General features: G+C 47.3%; 1 long non-coding RNA gene across 1 annotated transcript; it reads right to left on the bottom strand.

The window, feature by feature from the left end:
- Positions 1–1,534: 1,534 nt before the first annotated feature.
- Positions 1,535–3,617, bottom strand: LOC135818783 (uncharacterized). Its single transcript, XR_010553746.1, has 2 exons — positions 3,236–3,617; positions 1,535–2,271 (listed from the first exon to the last, which is right to left on the bottom strand). It is a non-coding gene; the product is annotated as an uncharacterized LOC135818783 (long non-coding RNA).
- Between the last annotated feature and the right edge of the window lie 2,175 nt (positions 3,618–5,792).

Below are 5,792 nucleotides of genomic sequence, written 5' to 3' on the forward strand. Positions count from 1 at the left end.
GTCAAGCGCAGAAAGCAGCTTGCGGCGATAGCGTTTAAGTCCCTCTGCCAGTTATGGAAGAGAAGAGACCAAGTGAGTCTGGAGGTGCGCGTCCGGCTGTATAACTGCTTCGTGTTACCTGTCTTGCTTTACAACTGCTCCACATGGGGCATCACTCGACAGACAATTGAAGCGCCGGAATCGTATCATCGGCGGCAACTTCGGCATATCTTGGGTATCAGGTGGCCCAACCGACTGTCGAACGATTTGGTTTACGAGCGCTGCAGTGCTGCTCCACTTGGCAACATTCTGGTGAATGCAAGATGGCGGTTGTTTGGCCACATCCTGCGATCAGATGAGCACACACCGGCTAGGGAGGCCATGAGTGGATTCTTTGGCTGCTCCGTGCCGGGATACCGTGGGCGGCCGCGGATCACGCTACCGGTCCTGCTGAATCAGGACGCGGAGCGAGTCGGCTGCCGTCTGAGGACTCCAAGGGACTTGCAGCTGATGGCTCAGCGAGCACTGGATCGCCGTGAATGGACATATCTGTGCAACGCAGTTACAGATGCGTACAAGGCAGAGTACTGGTGAAGGAAGTTGGCACTGCAATGGTTTGAGCTACATTCTTTGTTGTTGGTACTCTGATTATCCGTATTATCCGTATTCACATGGCCTTTGCCATTCATTCAGTATATTAATGTCATCAATAATGATATTGTAAGAAAGGTTTGCTCCCCACACCGGAGCTCGCGCTATTCCGCCGACTTTACTTGACACTTGACTGACTCACGACTGCCATCCAGAGCACACGAGAAGTCCATCGAACCTTCGACTCGGCAAACCTGCAAGAAAGCACCACTCCCTGCTCAATACACAGTGTTTCGGGGAATTCACCCCTCATCAGTTGAGCTTGAGTAGGCTGAGGAAGATTGTGCCTGAAGAGCACCACTTATATAGTGCTCTCCAGGCACAAACATCACCAGGGATACAAACTTACAGAGACGCTCCGCTTCCAGCGCGATAAACACCTCGTGAACACCAGATAGCAGCGTGAGTCATTGTCGCTCCTGGACGGTGAGACAGACGTCGAGGACCCTCGGTCATTCGCAACGCTGTCACCTCCAAACCAACTAGTCGCCAGCCCGCGCTGGGCACAACAGTACGAAGTAGTGGTTGCGACTTCGGCGATGATTTGTAAGAAAGGTTTGCTCCCCACACCGGAGCTCGCGCTATTCCGCCGACTTTACTTGACACTTGACTGACTCACGACTTTGTATCCCTGGTGATGTTTGTGCCTGGAGAGCACTATATAAGTGGTGCTCTTCAGGCACAATCTTCCTCAGCCTACTCAAGCTCAACTGATGAGGGGTGAATTCCCCGAAACACTGTGTATTGAGCAGGGAGTGGTGCTTTCTTGCAGGTTGGCAATGATGGATCCCTTGCACTCTTGTTGCAATTTTTAAAAGACTTTACAAAGCTACAATGACTCTGGCACCTTGACAGCACAGCTTGTAAGGGGTAGCATTCACTTGGTTACTTCCTGTAACATGCCTAAATATGCCTGGAGCATTAATCTTCAGCCAGGATAGTAGGGTTATGCCGACCGTGTGGTGTCGGAAGTTCTTTTATGCCAGGGCATCATTTTTAGACAAAATCCGAAGATTATGCTAGAAATTATTCCATCATAATCCGCCAAGGGCTGCTGAAAACGTGCTGTGGAATATTGATGCTAGTACAGAACCGGGGAAAGATTCGCGCAAGAGTACGATATGAGGCATAGGTGGGGTACATAGAGGCTTTGCCAATGACGTAATCATTACTATACGATATTATGCGTTGAGTGGCAGAGCAGTGCTTGTCAGGGCAGGAAGCGTAAATCAAGTGATACAATGACGTAATGGAAGAGAATAACTGATACAATGACGTAATGGAAGAGAATCTGCAAAACGAGAAGCTCAACTAGTACTATAACATATGAAAAGAAAAGAAAAGAAGAGAAAAGAAAAAAGAAAGATCAGTGCTTACGAAGTGAACAAAATCGCGGTGTCGGGTAGTTGCCTTGCGGTGGAAGTATAGCGTTGTACATTAGGGTTCAGATACGGTGGGCCTGCTAGCGACTGTCTCCATCCGCACTGGAGTCATCGTCCCCAGATGAGTCTTCACTGATAGATGACGCGGAATCTACGGATACGGAGTCAACCGAGTCCACAGACACAGAGTCGACGGAATCTGAGCTGCGAGTATCCAGCACCCGCATGACGTCCTCGACCAGCCTCGTGAATTTCGTAACTGCATTTAGAATTCGAAACACGTACATTCATACAAAGCGTATTATGATAATGGCAACTCCACCTCTACCACATACACTCTCTGGCCAACCTCATCACACCAGCAGCTTGGCTTCAAGTTGTAGATAATGACATTTGAAGGGAATACCATCATCACCCGTTATGGAGTATCATCACCCGTTATGGAGTATCATCACCCGTTATGGAGTATCATCACCCGTTATGGAGTATCATCACCCGTTATGGAGTATCATCACCCGTTATGGAGTATCATCACCCGTTATGGAGTATCATCACCCGTTATGGAGTATCATCACCCGTTATGGAGTATTTCATCTAGACGTGTTTTCTTACGTCTACGTAGTCTCTACCTTTGATGACGTCACAGTACCTACAAACCGTGGCCAATTATCAGCCATAAAACATTTTTTAATCATTTACATGTAGATAAGATATTTTATACAAGGATGCGGTTTTTATGTGATTATAGGGCCTTTTACTTCTCACTATGTCTCTTTTGGAAGCGGAGCAACTTGCCTCGGACAGAACGCACTGGCTCGACGTTGTCGACATATGCATGACCCTCATTTTGATTTTTCATATGCGCTATATGCGTGCTGTATTATTATTATTATAGGGCCTTTACACGCCCGCTTGTTGAGAGACTTATCCCCCCTCCCCTGACTCAATTGTTTGGGCTGCATTCGACACTGAATATACATGGGCGAAGTGGTGGCCCGCGGATGCAAATGTATCTGCTTGATGTGTTACACGTCAGGTAATTCGACCGCGAATCCGGATTAACCTTTTTTATACGGGGAGGCTACGTGAAAACCCGGCAATTTTCACTCTCAGTATTTGTACTCCCAATACAGCTCAGGATTTCACAGTACCATGGAGTCGTAGATTACAGTGATATGGTTGGGGAATTCCCCCCACTAAGAAGCCTTCATGGCCACTCTTACCCTTCTTAGCAGTGGAATCCGCAGGCTGGCTGAACACCACAGCTAACACCAACAGCAATGCTGGGAAAGTAAATACAGACGTCTTCATTTTGCTGAACAATCACGCCTCTCAAACTGAACGAAAACTTGCTTGCTCTTCAAGAGGTCTTTCACTAACAGGGACGAATGACGCGGAATAGTCCAATTACTGGCCATTACTGCGACCAGGGTCTTTATAACCTTGTGAGTTTGCCGATAAACGCACGGGAAATAGCAGCAGCCTGAGAGAGCGTGAATGGGCTGGGGCGGATTAGGATGGCGAGTTTCTAATCGCAGTCAGTACCTAACTAGGAAAAGGAAGTTTATTGAGGATAAACGCCAGTCTCGTGGAGATATTCTTGTGTGACAGTGTGACAATGGCAGCGAAATGCCCGGCCTGAAATCATACACCATAGTGGGTCTTAGCAATGTGAACCAACGCGCAGGGCATGAGATCAAGGTTTGGAACATTGTCCCCGAGTCGAGTCGGGCGAGCTGTATGCCTGGGGCCGAGAGGCCGGGGCACACACCCCTCAGACGTGTAGACGTTCCCCGTGTCTCACTGCCAAGACAAAGTATCCATTCCACACACTACTGAACGAAAATTCCACATTTCCTCCACGGGAAACGAAGTTGATATCATCTTTTACAACATTGTTCTGGCTAGGTAGGCGGGAGTAGAGCCACAGTTTGAAGTAACATGTCCATATACGTCCACATCAAGGTCATGGTGACAGTAGGCATGCAGCTACAGCTAGAACTGCCAGCAGTCATCCCACGAGACAATATCACAAAAATGATCTTATCCCGCTGCATCAGTTAGGGCCCGATCGGCCTCTGCGCGCCTTCGTGCGTGAGAGATCAGTGGTGGGATGTGTGTCTGTGTCACACTGTATGCATGTCTAATGTACAATGTGTATATGTTTGGTGTGTGTATGCGTACGCCCGTGCGGGCGTGTATGTGTGTTTGTGTGTCATATGGCTAGGAGGAGAATGCGGTGTGTTTGTGCTTGTGTGTGGTATGGGTGGGGAAGCTGTTTGTGAGTACACGTATGCCTACAGTATTATGCGTACCTAATGATTTCAATGAGCATGCAATATAGCGTCAACTACAGGAGAATGCAGTGATTGTCACGCCGAAGCTCCGCTTGCACTACGTGCTCATGTCCTTCTGGCCTGGCATTAAATATTAACGTAGCAGCATTACTATCTGAAGCCCTATCAAGAAATAGATAGCATCGGCCATTAGTGATGTGAGGAGAGTAAGTTTGCTACCTACGTGTTTGCTAGCTACATGAGCTTCCTTAAACTATCAAACATTCTATTACATGGACATGTAGTTGCCCTGGTCGATGTTGTTATGGCAAAGGAATTCATATAATTATGACAGACGTGACAAGCTAGCTAGAGTGTTGGCAGGTCCATGTGCTCTACATGACATTGTGCATGATTGTAGCAGTACTAGCATGAATCATTTCAATAGCATCGTAGCCTATGAGTACAGATTTGAGTCGCTTAAAATGTACAAACCAAGGCACACGTATGACTGAATTGGGTCTTATATGTATTTTTAAACTCCAAGTAACGGCAAAAAAGACCTGGTTGCTCTGTTGTTGCTGTTTGTGAATAGTACATGTTAGGGGTGGAACAAAGGTCTCAGTTTGCCAAACGAACATTCTTCATCTAAGCGAACGAAGGTGTCGAAGGATTCTTTTACCAATTCACAGTTTCCGTTGAAGCGCACTTTGTGCATGTGCCATGCTAAAGTAATGATACTATTAGTATTACTAGGTACATGACTGTACAGCGTACACATACTTGTTATGCAATAATGCAGTCACCACAAAGTGGCACGCCCATAGTTTTTGCGCTGCACAGTTCCCCCCCCCCCCACCCCCCCCCCCCCCCTCCCCAACTGCACAAGACTACTTGAACGTGCATGATGGGCGCTCAAGCGCAGTCCGTGGCCTACGTTGCACATGCACATACCGGGACCCAAGTGGACACACAACTAGTCAACTGTACAAACTACAGTACAGTACGCGTGTATACAGGGAAGATCAGTGCATGCGTGCATGAAGAAATCGTGTGTCGACCTTCGTTTGAAGTGAAAACGAAGGTTCTTCGAACCTTTGACACCTTCGTTTTACCCCTAGTAAATATACATGTACATGTACATGTCTGTACATGAACAAGAACATGACTCTAAAATACATAACTCTACCTACACCTGCTGTACATAACCAAGCATAGCTAGACACAGGCAGCTCTATCTTCGGCAAGCTCGATTTACGATCTGGGTACAATCTGATCAGGATTCAAGTGGAGGATGTCTCGAAGACCACTATCAATACTCCATTTGGACACTATTAGTTCGGAGTAATGGGGTTCGGCTTAGCCAATGCTCCAGCTACCTTCCAAGCGCTCATGAATTCTGTCCTCCAATCCTAATGTGTAGTGTTCCTGGACGATATTCAAATATTTAGCAAATCCTGGGAAGAACACCTCCGGCATATCGAAGCTGCACTGGGGGCATTCC

Source organism: Sycon ciliatum, chromosome 6, assembly GCF_964019385.1.
Source record: "Sycon ciliatum chromosome 6, ocSycCili1.1, whole genome shotgun sequence".
Taxonomy (NCBI): Eukaryota; Metazoa; Porifera; class Calcarea; order Leucosolenida; family Sycettidae; genus Sycon; species Sycon ciliatum.